The following is an 18,632-nucleotide window of genomic DNA, read 5'->3' as shown; positions in this document are numbered from 1 at the left end:
TTTAAGCGGGTTAACAATAAAATCGATCCTAAAAAAGATAAGAAAGATAGGTTGAACCGGTCCAATGGGCAGGTCGAGCCAATTCTGATTACACTTTTTTCTCGGAATTCAAAGGTGTGAATAAAATATTGAGTGGGACTATTTGCACCCCACGAGATACCAAGGGCATCTCATTTTATCGTGAAAAACACAAATCTTATAACACCCCGTTATCTCTCAACCAACTCCTCTGTTCTCTGTCATTCTCCAAAAACCCAACCCACTATCCCTACCATATCTGTCCAAATCTTCATCCTTTTCCACGCAGCACAAATCTGTAGCCTCAAATCTTTCATCTTCTCCTCCTCTTCATCTTCATCTACCAACAATTGGTAATAAAAATGAGAGCATCAAAAACCTGAACAGGCAAGACAGAATGGAAATCAAAGGGTGATAGATTCCTAGACGACCAGTTGAAGGCGGATATGAGATCTTGGATCCAATTTAAGCTAAGCCTAGCATCGGAAGGCCATGAAATAGGTATTTGAACTAGTGGTGACAAGGGAGACGACGATGGCTTTTCGGGTGAGACAGAGGTGACGGTAGTGGTGGTGGTAGAAGACCGATCGCCACCACTAGTTGAGTAATCCGATGACATGTTCATCAGAAAGCAAAACACCGTTTGCAAAATCGGGAGGCGAATACGGCCAGGGGAGGAGAAGAAGAAGCGTTGGGAGAGTTAGGGTTTGGGGATGGGGTATAGTCTGCATTTTTACTCCAAAACAAAAAAGGGTTGTACTTGGTAATGTTATATTTTCACATGAGGTTTATAAAGATTAGGGTGTATTTAGCAAATTTTAGGGTGCAAATAATGTTAATCTAAAATATTTATATATGGATGGTTGCAAGAGCACGAGTTTCATGTACAAGATTTGAGAATCTGCATCAACTTATTTTGTCCACGTTTTAGCTGTCTCTGTTTAGGCAAACCTATTATATATTATATGATAAGCTATAATTAATTAAGTAGCTCTTCAGGAAGTAAAAGGAAGACTTAGGGGTCCCAACGTAGTCCCAAGAAGATTAAAACTTCCCTAACTGTGTTTGATGTTGAGAATGCTAAAGTTGGTGATGAGTCCATTTGTCATATACAAGGTGGTATCCCTTCTGATGATACTGAGGAGGAGGTTGGTCACCAGCTCTGCCCGGTCCAATGAGTATATTAATGTGGAATTGTCGGGGGTTGGGGGATCCCCAGTGATGTAGGAGCATATTCATTGTTCTTTTGTTGCTATTGGGCTTCTTTGTTTTGGGCCGTACTCTGTTTAGAATGTGAGGTGGTGTCTTGGGCTGTGTTCTATAAAGCCCTGTAGTTTGTGTTTTATGCAAATAGTGTGAGGGTTCTCCTTAGCTTTGATCTGATATTGAATGAAGTAGATTCACGTTGATTCCTCTGCTACGAGGCAGTGCTTACTCAAATCTCAACTTGTTCTGGTTATTGTTTGTATACCTTTGCCTGTTGTTAGTATCTACCATGCATAGAAGTGCATCAAGTGGTATTGGAGATGATCGGACGTGCTCGGGGCCGTGGCAGTCGTGGCCAAACATCACAACAGCCTGAAATGGGTGAACTACGCTAGATGGTTGAAGATCTATCACGCGTCGTGTATGCTTTGCAGTAGCGCGAGTTATCGGACCCCCAAATGGAGATACTTGAGGGTGGCCGTGACCTCGGGGACTTGCTGGAAGGTAGCCTCGTGAGTAGTGATGAATCGGAAGATGAACACCAATCTACTGGGGAAAGAAATCGAGCCCGCCAAGCTCGAGATGGCTTTCGTGATAAATTAGAAGATCGCTTGGTTCGTGCATTGGATCTGAATGGGGGTGGTGTGAGAATTGAAGTTGTTGAATTTGCAGGTAATTTACAAGCAGATGACTATCTTGATTGGGAAACCAGTCTGGAAACTTACCTTGAATGGAAACCCATGGCAGAGATCGTAAAGTTTTGTTTGTCAAGTTGAAACTCAAGGGTGCTGCGCTTCAGTGGTGTAATCATGTCGAAGAACAGCGAGTTCGACAGGGTAAACAAAAGATTAGTTCTTGGCAACACATGAAAACTAAACTCCGTAAACAGTTCCTGCCTCCAGACTATGCCATGGATCTGTATGAACGGTATAACTCACTTAAGCAACGGACCCACTCTGTGGAAGAGTATACTTCTAATTTTATTAACCTCACCGCTCGTGTTGCGTTAAATGAGACAGAGGAGCTATCACCTCTCGATATTTGACGGGGTTATGTCACGCCCCTCTCTCCTAAGGTATATCGAAGTGTACCTATACCACAGGAACGTGACCGGCAGGGGACACCCCGTCCCCCGAAGCTGATCCCAACTCATACAATTAAACTTAATAAAATAAATTGTAATAATAATAATCATACTAACTCCCACAATGTATGATAATCAATACTGAACCCAAAATACCATACATACCACCACCTAAATCACTTGAAATACCGGAGTATGAATACATCAGCGGAATAATAAAATATATCTACCCGATATCAAACCCAGTAATATATATAAAATACAATATCAAAAGTCCCCACACCCACTAAAGAGTCTGCCTGAGGCTACACACCAGCTCATGCATCCCGCTGCTGACCGCCATCACCTACATCCAACTCACCTGAAAGGGGATAAAGAAGAGGGGTGAGCCACAAAGCTCAGTAGGGCATAGAGAGGAAACGCCAATATCCATAAATAATAAATCCAAAAATATAATGCACAGTATGCAATACAGTAAATATACATCCATCAGTAAGCCAACCAAATAGCACAATAGCCGATAAGGCTAAACAACACTGGAACCACCCACACTGGTCTCCAGAAATCCATACACCATCCAATCAAGTGAAATGGTAGCCGATAAGGCTATCCAACACCGTAACCACCACACCAACTCCCATAATCCAGCAACCATAAATCACCCCTGGACCCACCCTAATCCCCGTAGGGTGTCTCCCAGTCCAGGTCCACACCGAAACTGGATGAGGATCGGGTATCCCGATAGCATAGCCTACACCAAAGGGCGTCCCCTGTGATGCACCCCATCTCAGACGGTCCACCGGTATATATATCCGGTCTGTATATGTACATATATCATCCATCAGAAATCCATATCTGATCATTTGGGCTCCTATATGGGCCCACAATCCACATCCACATCCACATCCAACACCACATCCACATCCAACACCTCCAATAACCACTCACAGAAACATACCAACAATGATATATAACAGGGAATATAAATCAACATGTAAACAGGTCGTATTTCCACCCCCGAAAACAGACAAAATCATAACATCATCAGAGTCCGTAAAATCGGAACTCTAAAGTCACATGCAAGAGTAAAGAAACCCCTACCTCGACAGCGGTACACAAAATAATTAACCGTCTACAGCCTGAAGTCCAACTCCTCGATCACCTATACCAATATACCGATTTCATACTGGTTAATAATCAATCACAATTTGTAGAAATCCAAATTATCCTTTTACCCTTGAAAATGAACTTGCCATTTTTCCCTTGGAGGTGAAATTACCATTTTTCCCTTTTATCAATATTACCAAATTACCCTTGATTAAAATTACAAAAATATCACTAACATATTTCATTGAGTTGCATGCATGCAACCCGATCACCAACTCGGTCACTATTCATACTATTCATTCGACAACCACCAATGGCACCACCGTGGGTATGGTTGTGATTGTATCATTGTTGTGATTATTATGGTTGTGATTCTGCGATCCATCATCAACCGTACAAACTGGTATGACCAGTTTCAGTAAACTTATTAAATAAATACATTTTTATAAATCTCTATGTATTACAAATATCTATAAAAATATTCATTCATTCATTCAATTCAATTAATATTATATGATTAAATTAATGAAAAAAAAACTATATTCTGGTTTCGGATTATACCTCCATGTATACCGTACATATATGCGTATTTACGACGAAATTGCCAAGATGCTCCAACGCTATCCGTATGGATCCAAAAACATCACCAACACGGTTAGAACAACGAAACAAGTTAGAATACAACTTCGGGGTCGCCGGAAAATGAAATTCCAGCAGGGTCAAAAACCAGGTTAAACTCGAATCTCCGACAGCCGGAGGTTGTTTTGGCCGGAAGTTGGTTGGGAATTGTAGCCCTCAATCTGGTGAGTCATTTGGTACCAATGGAAGGCCAGACCGTCGCCGGAATTGGCTAGATCGGTGGTGGAAAGGGATGGCTCCTCCGCGACTTTAAGAGGCTTTTCCGACCATTTCACGTCGTCTTGTCTAACAAGGAGGGTTGGGTTTTCTTGCTCGGACCCTGGGGGTTCTTTTGGATGTAGCGGCGTCCGATTTGGTGGCCGGACGGCGAAGTTGCCATGTTCGCCGTGGAAGAGAAGTGTGGCACGGGGAGAGAGAGAGAATGGTTGTATTTTTATATATATATATTTTTTTCTTGTCTTGACCCCATCATGAAACAAAAGTGGAAACACAATAATTCATTGTATTGTGTATATATATATATCAATCCCACTCTTGGTGGCTGATTTGTCCTCACCGAAAGTGGGCATTATTTTATGTTTTTTTTTTTTTTTTTCAACTACATCACACTTTCGGTTGAGTAATTTTGTCAGATTATAGTATATATATTCCAATTACCCAAATTTCTTCTAAATACTAATTTTAACCTCTTAACAATTTGTACATTCAATTTAGCCCTTATTGAAAATTTCACTTTAATTCGTTTTAAATGTCGGGTATTACATTCTTCCCCCCTAAAAAGAATTTCGTCCTCGAAATGTAAAACCGAAACAAGAACGGATACTTATCCCTCATTTCGGACTCTAACTCCTACGTAACCTACTCCAATCCATGGAGTTGCCACAACACCTGCACAAGAGGTATAACAATTGATCGAGTGGCTGTCTCTCGCATATCCAGGATTCTCAACGGCTACCCAATATAAGTCATGTCCACTGTTGCGTTTACTGTGCATCAACACATAACGTACATTATGTACGTTGCATAATCGTGATAAAATAACTAAATGATAAACGATTGGTCCTACTCATTCTAGAATCTCAAAGGTCCACTTAACCATGGTGTTACGTGTGATGTCTATCGAACACCTTATCATTCTCTACATTAAAAATCAGGTAGTATTTTCCACCTTTATGTAATGTAACATCTAACTTTCGCTTATCGCCAATATGAGTACCCTGAAAACTAACCCAAAACCGTGAAGTAAACCTGGGATCTCAATCAAATACAATACTCAACGATGCCCCATGCAATCGGACTATCTCTCGTACATATAATTTCGTCAACGACTCAATCGAATCTGTCTGACAAATGGGCATAAAATGAGCTGTCTTTGTCAACCTATCCACAACAACCCAAACCGCATCATGTCTCCGCGGAGTCATAGGTAAACCCATCACAAAATTCATAGTGATATGCTCCCACTTCCATTCAGGTAAGTCACAATCACAATATATATATAAGCATGCAAATGATATATGCAAAACGTACATCGCCTCCCAATGCGCACAGCGCCACCAATCATCCACATCCAATCATCGGCACACGACAGTCCGGATTTCCCTTCGGAAGTCGTGGCACTCAAATCCCCGTATAATCATGTGGAAACAGATAAAGGGAAATAAATCCCAGACGATGATTACGTCTCATGATAGTATGTCACGAGTGACAACCACCGCACAAACCAGAGCTAGACAACAACAATAAGGCTATCGCATCCACCCATCTCCACCAATCCATAATCCGAACACACAATCAACATATATTATGATACATGCATGACAACCTGTAACTATTCAATACCCTTATGAAAAATTAATTACATCGGAGCGCTTCCGCGGTCGAATACATTTTGAATTTGATAAATGTATTGCTTGTGAACAAGGAATCAATCTTTTTTTATTGAACGTGTTTGCTCATTTTAACGACTGTATCCTATCCTATTCTATAATACAAATTTCTACTCTACCTTCCCGGAGTTCATTATTCAGGGAACTCCATTAAGTTTTTCTATGCACCCAAGGCTCATTTCCCAACTAGTTAATAAAATATTTTACTTTCTTAGAAAAATAGGACACAAAGCTCTACGAAGAGTCCTAATCAAATCAAACATTTTCTCATAACCAAAATTACACATTCCTATCTACATGCTGAAGGGATTATAGTCAAGCACGGAGAAATGCGAACCAACGAAGAGACAACAAAGAAAGTTTCAAGAGGCACGTATTTAACACACAAGGAAAACCCAAAACAAAAATTGTAGAACAAGAAATATCGGGTAATAGAGGTCAATAAACGAAGAACCCCTACCTCGATAGTAGTGCACAATCAAATACGCGTCTACGACAACGTCTCCATCTCCTAAAAGTATATCGGCATATAGAGTAAGTTATTAAATATCTAAACAAATCATTAGACTATCCAAAATAATGTTATTATTATTATTATTATTATTTTACCTGTAGGCCACTCATTTATTTGATTAAACGGGCTGGTCAAACTGGTTACATAAAATGGTTTAAATCCTTTTTAATGAGGCACTAATATCAACTCTTATCTTAAAAACAAAACTTTTCCTTAATTTATAGTTTACCACTAAGATTTTTGTTTGGTTTCAATTAGCCCCTATGGAAAGTTTTGGGTTTTACATTCTACTCCCCTAACAAAATTTCGTCCTCAAAATTTAAACTGTATCCAAATCATCGAATACCACCGGTTTTTTATTTATTTATTTATTATTTTTTTAACCAATCCCCAGAACATTACTATAACGAATTTCTTCTAGTAACATTCTAATATTTGTTTCGAACCTCGAACACTAGTTCGTCCCGAGGATGATGTCAAAAACAACAATCTCTATCGCAACCAAATCAGCCCAAAAGCCACCGCCACCCAAAACAATTTATACAACTATAACAAGTTCAATGAGATTCAGAGTTTACGAATCCAACATACCATAACAATCTTATCACACACAAACATTACCGTCCCTACATGGAATTGAGAATTGAAATTTTTTTTTTTATGGTTAACTCCCAAACTCGAAGCAACACAATATAAATTGTAATAACGGAATGTGAAATCCATGAATCAATCACTACTCAAATTCAAACTACAATGGAAGCATTGTAGTATTTCCCACATCCTGCTGATTAGCAGGAACTGTTCATAACCCCAAATAAATATAGGACAACCACGTAGGTATACCCCAGTGGCAAAACCAAATCAACCGAGAACAGAGTAAAGGATATTGCTCAAGAGCGAAAGCAGATATATAACCCAACGAGTTAGCACACCTGACAACATCCACTATACAAAATTCCAAATAAAATATTAAGTATGAGATTGAGCTTCACTTAAATACTATTCACCTTTCCACTATAACCCCATACAGTTTAATCTCAGCATGAAAAAACTCGTCAGTTGCACAATACCAAATTAACCAACTCCAAACAGAAATGAATTCTCAAATTCACCACATCATAACAGCAATAACGCCACAAATACCATGGCTTTCCATGTTTTTTTTTTTTTTTCTTCAAACTTGACGGTACTTCATGCATGAAACTAAAAGAATATATATATATATTTTTTTTAAACTCATGAATTACTAATTTTCTCCACCAAAACACATTAATGCTCACAACATAAGACAAGAATCTTGAGCACACCAAACATCATTAATACTTCAACCATTATAAGCATGAGCCATTTGACACATACAAGTAACACGATCTATTTATTTATTTATTTTTTTTCTAGAGATCTATTTAGCACATCCACATGGACAAAATAACGCATTAGTTAGTCATTTGTGTTACTCCTTGCCATACCATTTACCTCATTCCACTGGTTAATCGAATACGAGTACTCTAAATATTTTATTTTATTATTATTTTTTTTTTCTGTCAATCCCCAAAATACCAGTCTCAAAGTTCAAATCACCAAACAGCATATGCAATTCGAAAATAATAGCAGTTTAAAGGTCAAGGTATACAAATACAATGCCTAAAACCCAATTGATATAACTCAATCTCTGCATAAAACCCAATTGATATAACTCAAACTCAAATCACATAAACAACAAAATAGCCCCACTGTCCGCTATCATAATAAACTACAATTTAGAAACAGAAACTATCTCTGTATCGTCACAATCCCACAAACACTGGAAACACACCAACCATATCAGGAAAATATAACACACGTATACATAAATCTAAAGCAGGAAACACCAAAAATTAAAAACTCACCAGGTCAGCCGGGAAGCGCATGATGTGTAGCCAACAAGATAACCTAGGTAACCTAACCACTGTAAGTTTCTAAACCTACAGCTCCGATACCAAACTGTCACGCCCCTCTCTCCTAAGGTATATCGAAGTGTACCTATACCACAGGAACGTGACCGGCAGGGGACACCCCGTCCCCCGAAGCTGATCCCAACTCATACAATTAAACTCAATAAAATAAATTGTAATAATAATAATCATACTAACTCCCACAATGTATGATAATCAATACTGAACCCAAAATACCATACATACCACCACCTAAATCACTTGAAATACCGGAGTATGAATACATCAGCGGAATAATAAAATATATCTACCCGATATCAAACCCAGTAATATATATAAAATACAATATCAAAAGTCCCCACACCCACTAAAGAGTCTGCCTGAGGCTACACACCAGCTCATGCATCCCGCTGCTGACCGCCATCACCTACATCCAACTCACCTGAAAGGGGATAAAGAAGTGGGGTGAGCCACAAAGCTCAGTAGGGCGAAGAGAGGAAATGCCAATATCCATAAATAATAAATCCAAAAATATAATGCACAGTATGCAATACAGTAAATATACATCCATCAGTAAGCCAACCAAATAGCACAATAGCCGATAAGGCTAAACAACACTGGAACCACCCACACTGGTCTCCAGAAATCCATACACCATCCAATCAAGTGAAATGGTAGCCGATAAGGCTATCCAACACCGTAACCACCACACCAACTCCCATAATCCAGCAACCATAAATCACCCCTGGACCCACCCTAATCCCCGTAGGGTGTCTCCCAGTCCAGGTCCACACCGAAACTGGATGAGGATCGGGTATCCCGATAGCATAGCCTACACCAAATGGCGTCCCCTGTGATGCACCCCATCTCAGACGGTCCACCGGTATATATATCCGGTCTGTATATGTACATATATCATCCATCAGAAATCCATATCTGATCATTTGGGCTCCTATATGGGCCCACAATCCACATCCACATCCACATCCAACACCACATCCACATCCAACACCTCCAATAACCACTCACAGAAACATACCAACAATGATATATAACAGGGAATATAAATCAACATGTAAACAGGTCGTATTTCCACCCCCGAAAACAGACAAAATCATAACATCATCAGAGTCCGTAAAATCGGAACTCTAAAGTCACATGCAAGAGTAAAGAAACCCCTACCTCGACAGCGGTACACAAAATAATTAACCGTCTACAGCCTGAAGTCCAACTCCTCGATCACCTATACCAATATACCGATTTCATACTGGTTAATAATCAATCACAATTTGTAGAAATCCAAATTATCCTTTTACCCTTGAAAATGAACTTGCCATTTTTCCCTTGGAGGTGAAATTACCATTTTTCCCTTTTATCAATATTACCAAATTACCCTTGATTAAAATTACAAAAATATCACTAACATATTTCATTGAGTTGCATGCATGCAACCCGATCACCAACTCGGTCACTATTCATACTATTCATTCGACAACCACCAATGGCACCACCGTGGGTATGGTTGTGATTGTATCATTGTTGTGATTATTATGGTTGTGATTCTGCGATCCATCATCAACCGTACAAACTGGTATGACCAGTTTCAGTAAACTTATTAAATAAATACATTTTTATAAATCTCTATGTATTACAAATATCTATAAAAATATTCATTCATTCATTCAATTCAATTAATATTATATGATTAAATTAATGAAAAAAAAACTATATTCTGGTTTCGGATTATACCTCCATGTATACCGTACGTATATGCGTATTTACGACGAAATTGCCAAGATGCTCCAACGCTATCCGTATGGATCCAAAAACATCACCAACACGGTTAGAACAACGAAACAAGTTAGAATACAACTTCGGGGTCGCCGGAAAATGAAATTCCAGCCGGGTCAAAAACCAGGTTAAACTCGAATCTCCGACATCCGGAGGTTGTTTTGGCCGGAAGTTGGTTGGGAATTGTAGCCCTCAATCTGGTGAGTCATTTGGTACCAATGGAAGGCCAGACCGTCGTCGGAATTGGCTAGATCGGTGGTGGAAAGGGATGGCTCCTCCGCGACTTTAAGAGGCTTTTCCGACCATTTCACGTCGTCTTGTCTAACAAGGAGGGTTGGGTTTTCTTGCTCGGACCCTGGGGGTTCTTTTGGATGTAGCGGCGTCCGATTTGGTGGCCGGACGGCGAAGTTGCCATGTTCGCCGTGGAAGAGAAGTGTGACACGGGGAGAGAGAGAGAATGGTTGTATTTTTATATATATATATTTTTTTCTTGTCTTTACCCCATCATGAAACAAAAGTGGAAACACAATAATTCATTGTATTGTGTATATATATATATCAATCCCACTCTTGGTGGCTGATTTGTCCTCACCGAAAGTGGGCATTATTTTATGCTTTTTTTTTTTTTTTTTTCAACTACATCACACTTTCGGTCGAGTAATTTTGTCAGATTATATTATATATATATATATATATATATATATATATATATATATTCCAATTACCCAAATTTCTTCTAAATACTAATTTTAACCTCTTAACAATTTGTACATTCAATTTAGCCCTTATTGAAAATTTCACTTTAATTCGTTTTAAATGTCGGGTATTACAGGTTAAGTCCCGCCGTGCGTGATGAGATGGGAGTTGTGCGCTTGTTTACTTTTGCAGATGCTCGTCAATATGCTGTGAAAGCCGAACAACGTCTAGCGCGTTATGGTGTCCAGAGACCTCTCGTTGGATGTGTTGAAAATTTTGCTCCAAGAGGGAGGGGTCAGATGTTACTTGATCGAGGCAATTCTTCGAACAATCAGGGTACTACCCGAAGTCTTGAGACTAGAGAGAAGGGCAAGGCGGTTCAGAATATTGGCATCGGGGATAATATTGCTAGCCGGTCGCAACCTGGTGGTTCATCCCAGGTACGATGTTACGCTTGTGGTGAGAAAGGTCACACTTCTTATGTGTGTCCCCAGAAGAAAGTTTCCCTATTAGAGCATGAGCAGGAAGATGATTTGGATCAACCACCGATATTTGATGACTACGATGATGAAGAAGAATAGGTTCTTCCCGCGGAGGGGCAATCGCTAGTGGTTTGGTGAGTTATGGTTTTGCCCAAAGTTGATGAAAGAGAGGATTGGCGTAGGCATGAACTCTTTCGAACTCGTGTTCTCTGCAATGGTAAGGTCTGTACAGTTATTTTGGATGGGGGCAGTTGCGAGAACATCATTTCTACTGATGCTGCACACAAACTTAATCTCACCATTGAAAGACATCCTAAACCATCTAAAGTGGCATGGCTTCGTAAAGGGGATGAACTGTCTGTGACCAAGTGTTGTACGGTCCAATTTTTGTTCAGTAACGGAGTCGAAAGTACTACTTGTTGTGATGTAGTTCCGATGGATGCCTGCCACATTCTCCTTGGAAGGCATTGGCAATATGATAATGACATGGTCCATCATACCAAAGCCAATATATACACTTTTAAGGTGGGTAATCAAACTTTGATCTTACAACCTTGGCATGACAGCTTGACTCCATCACCTGCTACTACCAAGTTTACGGGTCTGATTAATGCTCACCAATTTGAGGAGGAGTGCCGCGAGTCGGGGTTATGCTATATTTTGGTAAACCGTGAGAGTACAGAATGTTTCCAGTCGACTTCATCCCTGTGCAGTAAATTTTCTAACGAACTTCAACAGCTCTTTCAAGAGTTTCATGGGTTATTTGGTGAGGACTTACCTCAAGGATTGCCCCCGCTACGGAGTGTACAACATGCCACAGATTTAGTGCCCGGAGAGCCATTACCGAATTTACCAGCATCGTATGCCTCCTGTGCATAGGAAGGAGATGCAAAGGCAGGTGGAGGCCTTAATTGCAAAAGGGTTGGTTCGTGTTAGCAAAAGTCCTTGTGCAGTCCTTCGCTCTTGACCCCCAAGAAGGATGGTTCTTGGCGCATGTGTATTGATAGTCGTGCAATTAATAAAATTACGGTGAAATATCGGTTCCCCATTCCTCATTTGGAGGAGATGCGTGATATGCTTGTGGGATCTAGAATATTTAGCAAGATTGATTTATGGAGTGGATATCATCAAATTAGGATGCGTGGTGGAGACGAATGGAAGACGGCTTTCAAAACCCCGGATGGTCTTTACGAGTGGTTGGTCATGCCGTTTGGACTCTTAAATGCTCCTAGCACCTTTATGTGAGTCTTGTCCAAGGTCCTTAAACCATTTATGGGGCTGTTTATTGTGGTATATTTCGATGACATTTTGATTTATAGTCGATCAGAGGAAGAACATTTAATCCACCTGAGACCGGTTTTGGAGGTCTTATACAAGGAGCAGTTGTTTGTTAACATGAAAAGTGCTAGTTTTTAGGTAAAAAGGTTGTTTTTTTGGGATTTATAGTTTCAGCTGCAGGGTTACAACCTGATCTAGAGAAGGTCCGGGCTGTGAAGGAGTGGCCAACTCCAAAATCCATTGGAGATGTAAGGAGCTTTCACGGATTTGCATCATTTTATAGAAGGTTCATTCGGAATTTCAGTGCTGTGATGAGCCCTATTACAGAATGTATGAAGGGTAATCGATTTGAGTGGAGTAAAGCAGCTGGAGTGGCTTTCAATCTCATAAAACAACTCCTTACCGAAGCATTTGTCCTGGCTTTACCTGATTTTGACAAATTATTTGTGATAGAATGTGATGCTTCACACTTGGGCATAGGTGGGGTCCTCAGTCAAGAGGGTCGACCAATTGAATTTTTTAGTGAGAAGTTGAGCGAGGCCAAGCGGCGTTATTCGACGTACGATTTGGAGTTCTATGCTCTTGTTCGAGCCATTCAACATTGGGAGCATTACTTGGCCTATAAAGAGTTTGTGGTTTATTCGGACCACCAATCTCTTCGCTATTTGAATTCACAAAGCAAATTAAATCCGCGGCATGCTAAGTGGAGTTCTTATTTACAGGAATTTACTTTTGCAATCAGGTATAAAACGGCGGAGTCAAACAAAGTTGCGGATGCCTTAAGTCGACGAACTCTCTTGTTGACAGTGTTGCGCACTCAGGTTATGGGTTTTGAGGAGCTACCCACTCGATATACTACTAATGTTTTTTTTGGGCCCATTTTTCATGGTTTGCAGGGAAATACAGCAGCTGAACAGCTTCCATTCAGGCTGCATCAAGGTTTTTTATTTCGTGGCAATAAGCTTTGTGTTCCTGACGGGTCACTTCGTGACCAGATTATTAGAGAGTTACATGGTAGTGGGTTGGGAGGCCATTTTGGGAGAGACAAGACGTTGGCTATGGTTTCTGATCGTTATTATTGGCTTCGCATACATAAAGACGTCGAGAGGTATGTAAAGCAATGTCAAGCTTGTCAATTGGGGAAGGGTGGCACACAGAATGTAGGTTTTTATACACCTTTACCACAATCGGACAAACCATGGACTCATTTGAGTATGAACTTTGTTTTGGGACTCCAGAAGAAGTCAAAGGGATTTGATTTGATATTTGTGGTGGTGGATCGTTTCCCAAAAATGGTTCACTTCATTCCTTGCTATAAAACTTCAGATGCCTCCCACATTGTTGACTTGTTCTTCAAAGAGGTGGTGAGACTCCACGGATTACCTCTTTCAATTGTATCAGACAGGGATGCGAAGTTTATGGGAAATTTTTGGCGAACTTTGTGGAAGAAGTTAGGGACTGAATTAACGTACTCCAGTACATGCCATCCGCAAACAGATGGACAGACTGAGGTGGTCAACCAGAGTTTGGGTAATTTGCTTAGATGTTTGGTGGGAAAATATGTGAAGTAATGGGATGCTATTATTCCACAGGCAGAATTTGCCTAAAACAATTCTGTCAACAGGTCAATTAAAAGGACCCCATTTGGGGGCTGCATATGGGCTGAAACCCATCCATATTCTTGACTTGGCACCTTTACCCCCTGATGCTCGTGTCAGTGATGAGGGCGAGGCATTTGCAGATCATATTCGGCGAATTCATGAAGATGTTAAGCGGGCTATGAAGGACAGCAATGAGATTTATGCCACGGCAATAAATAAGCATAAGAGATTGCGTGAGGTCGAAGAAGGAGACAAGGTGATGGTGCATCTGAGGAAGGAAAGATTTTCAAAAGGAACTTACCATAAATTGAAGGCCAGGAAGTTTGGCCCTTGCAAGGTGAATAAGAAGATTGGTCCAAATGCTTACTTTCTTGATTTACCTGTTGAGCTCCAAATTAGTCCCATATTCAATGTAGCTAATTTGTATCCCTATGACGGAGCTATGGAGGAAGCTGGTGACTTAGAGGAACAACTGCAGCAAGTGGTGAAAGCAACACCAGAAGTGATTGAAGATGTTCTAAATGTTAAAGAAGTTGTGTCCAGAAGAGGTAATTCATATAGGAGGTTTTTGATGAAGTGGCTTGGTAAACCCACTAGTGAGAGTTCATGGATCGCGGAGGAAGAGTTGAAGAGTATTGATCTTGATATTCATACTGAGTTCATGAATGCTTTTCTCCCGGACCCAGGATCACCTCCACCTATCCAGAGGGGTTGATGCAGGAGCATATTCATTGTTCTTTTGTTGCTATTGAGCTTATTTGTTTTGGGCTTACTCTGTTTAGAATGTGTGGTGGTGTCTTGGGCTGTGTTCTATAAAGCCCAGTAGTTTGTGTTTTATGCAAGTAGTGTGAGGGTTCTTCTTAGCTTTGATATGATATTGAATGAAGTAGATTCATGTTGATTCCTCTGCTACAAGGCAGTGTTGGCTCAAATCTCAACTTGTTTTGGTTATTGTTTGTCTACCTTTGCCTGTTGTTAGTGTCTACCGTGCATAGAAGTGCATCACCCAGACAATTCGAGAACTTAACCATTTGGTTAACACAAAATCCCCATCTCTTTGTTTCTTAAGTGAGACAAAATCTCATAGACGTAGGGTAGAAAGTTTACGATACAAGATGAAGTTTGATTATGGTTTTGCGGTGGATCCAAAGTGTCAAAGAGGAGGGCTTATGCTTTTTTGGAAATCTGATATTGACTTGAGTATTACTTCTTACTCGGATAGGCATATTAATGCGAGTATTCGACTCACTCATTTGTCAGATACCTGGACACTAACTTGCTTCTATGGTCATCCCGAGGCTTCGCTGAGAAAGCATTCTTGGTAACTCTTGCAATATTTAGCCTCTTCTAATACCCACCCTTGACTGTGTATAGGTCACTTCAATGCAATTGTTAGTTCGTCCAAAAAATCTTGCGGTATTATACCATCTGGGGTACAAGTCTCTGATTTCAAAGATGCATTGTCCGCTGCTGGATTATTTGATTTGGGTTTTAAGGGAAACAAATATACTTGGAGCAACCGTCGACGAGTGACTCAGGAATTCATTAAGGAAAGATTGGATCGCGCGCTAGGCTCTTTATCTTGGATTGAATGGGCAAAATTCATCGTGTCCAACACATTGCTACAACCACATCTGATCATAATTGTCTCTTTATCTCTTGGGGTCCTCATATTTTTCATTCCAAGCAACCTACACGAAGGTTTCTATATGAAGATAAATGGGCCAATGACGCAGGCTGAATATACCACAAGGATCAAGCCAACGCTCAATCCCAGGAACACAAGAACCACAATTTGAGAAAACCCTCTCAAGACTCGTTTTTTAATATTCCAATAATAATAACCCACAAGACATCCCACTATTCTTTTAGACCTAACAACAATTACCCTTAAGGACTAAATTGCCCATACATAGGAAAGGAAACTACTTAATAAAACGAAGGACTCTTAGTAAATTGCAACTAAGGAAATAAAACAATAAAGACACTAATTTCCAACGCAAGAAATTGCACCAAGTCAAAGATGTCCGCGTCATTCTCCTCCACCAAGAACAAGACTCCTCCCCGAAGAGTGCACAACAGGCGATGGACCATCTGTAGCATGATACTCATAAATATCCGCAACATTAAACGTTTTGGAAATGCCCATATGAGCTGGAAGATCAACAACATACGCATTGTCATTAATTTTCTTGAGAACCTTGAAAGGACCGTACTTTTTCGGCTTCAACTTGTTGTAGGTGCCAATTGGAAACCGTTCTTTGCGCAAGAATACCATCACCAAGTCCCCTTCCTTGAATAACTGCTCCTTGCGATGCTTTTCGGCAGAGGCTTTATAACGAGCATTGGCAGCTTCCAACCTTCCCTTGGCCTCGGCCTGAACTTGCTGCACTTCATTAGCAAAGTCACTAGCACTGCGCTGCATTCGGGAACTCACTGGCAGCTTGACTAAATCCACGGCATGCCTAGGCAACTGAACATAAACAATAGCAAACGGAGACTTTCTAGTTGCACTATGCACGACACTATTGTAGGCAAACTCAGCTTGAGCAAGGGCATTGTCGCACTGCTTGGGTGTATCCCCACATATGCTGCGGATTAAATTGCCCAAAGTTCTGTTCAGCGATTCAGTTTGTCCGTCTGTCTGAGGATGAGCAGTGCTACTAAAATTCAAGGAAGTATCGAATCGCTTCCACAAAGTCAACCAAAAATGACTAAGAAATTTTGAGTCACGATCAGAGGTAATTGTCAAAGGAATACCATGTAATCGAACCATTTCCTTGAAAAATAAGCGAGCAATATGGGAAGCATCTGAGGTTTTTCGACACGGTAAAAAATGAGCCATTTTAGAGAACCTGTCCACCACCACAAAAACAGAATCGACACCCCGCTGTGTCCTTGGCAATCCAAGCACAAAATCCATAGAAAGGTCCTCCCAAATACCTTGTGGAATAGGCAAAGGAGTATATAGACCAGTGTTTTGAGATTGCCCCTTCGCAGTTTGGCAAACAAAACACTTGCGGACAAAACTCCCAACATCTTTCTTCATATGCGGCCAATAATACCTTTCAACCAAACTAGCTAATGTTTTGTCCCTACCAAGATGCCCACCTAAGCCACCACCATGCAAGTCTTTTATCAACTGTTCACGTAACGAGGTCTTTGGGATGCATAACCGATTGGCATAAAATAAGTAACCATCATGGATAACCGATAGAAGCTTTCGTCTGAGTACAGTCACGCCAAATATTGCTAAAGTCATCATCCGTGACATATAATTCTTTGAGGAGCTCAAAACCAATAACTTCATGACTCACCGTAGTAAGCAAAGCCGCTCGTCGGCTGAGCGCGTCTGCTACTCTATTAAGAGTGCCTGATTTATGCTTGAGAACGAATGGAAATTTTTGTAAAAAAGCTGTCCACCGAGCATGCTTGCTATCAACATGCTTTTGATTATTGATGAATTTGAGGGCCTGATGATCGGTGTAAAGAACAAATTCAGCTTGTAATAAATAAGGTTGCCAATGTGTCAACGCTCGGACTACCGCATAGAATTCTTGATCATATGTGCTCCACCTCGTCCGGGTCTCACTCAATTTTTCACTAAAGAAGGCTATTGGTCGACCCTCTTGTGATAAAACTGCTCCAATTCCAGTCCCACACGCATCACACTCTACTTCAAAAGGACTTTCAAAATTGGGCATGGCTAGAACTGGCGCCGAACACAATTTTTCTTTGATCTCATTAAAGGCCCGGTCAGCTGCTGGACTCCAATGAAACTTGCCCTTCTTTAAACAATCAGTAATCGGACTTGTAATGGTGCTGAAGCCTTTAATAAATCGTCTATAGAATGTTGCAAGACCATGAAAGCTCTGGACTTCACCAATACTTGTAGGGACTGGCCACTCTTTGATTGTTTTAATTTTTGCTTCATCAACTTGAACCCCTTCGGCACTAATGACAAACCCCAGGAATAGCAACTTGTTGGTCAGAAAAGTGCACTTCTTGAGATTGGCATACAACTTGTTCTCCTGTAACACTGTTAGTACATCACGGAGGTGTTGCACATGCTCCTCCGAAGTCTTGCTATATATCAAAATGTCATCGAAATACACAACTACAAATTTTGCCACAAAAGGCTTCAAAACCTTATTCATAACCCGCATGAATGTACTAGGCGCGTTTGACAAGCCAAAAGGCATAACTAGCCACTCGTAGAGTCCATCCCGTGTTTTGAAGGCAGTTTTCCATTCATCTCCATGTCTTATCCGGATCTGATGATATCCACTCCTTAGATCAATTTTTGAAAATATTTTAGACCCCCATAGTTGATCTAGCATGTCATCCAAACGAGGTACTGGAAAGCGATACTTAATTGTTATACGGTTTATAG

At 40.5% G+C, this 18,632-nt stretch overlaps 2 long non-coding RNA genes across 2 annotated transcripts; both read right to left on the bottom strand.

The window, feature by feature from the left end:
* Positions 1 to 2,609: 2,609 nt before the first annotated feature.
* On the bottom strand, positions 2,610 to 4,536 carry LOC120009416. The gene is made up of 3 exons (XR_005470693.1): positions 3,977 to 4,536; positions 3,410 to 3,470; positions 2,610 to 2,669 (listed from the first exon to the last, which is right to left on the bottom strand). It is a non-coding gene; the product is annotated as an uncharacterized LOC120009416 (long non-coding RNA).
* A 4,247-nt stretch (positions 4,537 to 8,783) lies between these two features.
* On the bottom strand, positions 8,784 to 10,802 carry LOC120009417. Its single transcript, XR_005470694.1, has 3 exons — positions 10,141 to 10,802; positions 9,574 to 9,634; positions 8,784 to 8,833 (listed from the first exon to the last, which is right to left on the bottom strand). It is a non-coding gene; the product is annotated as an uncharacterized LOC120009417 (long non-coding RNA).
* Between the last annotated feature and the right edge of the window lie 7,830 nt (positions 10,803 to 18,632).

The sequence above is a fragment of the Tripterygium wilfordii genome, chromosome 11 (assembly GCF_013401445.1).
Source record: "Tripterygium wilfordii isolate XIE 37 chromosome 11, ASM1340144v1, whole genome shotgun sequence".
Classification (NCBI taxonomy): Eukaryota; Viridiplantae; Streptophyta; class Magnoliopsida; order Celastrales; family Celastraceae; genus Tripterygium; species Tripterygium wilfordii.
Note: the sequence above shows the minus strand (reverse complement) of the source record. Positions and strands in the feature narration are given on the sequence as shown.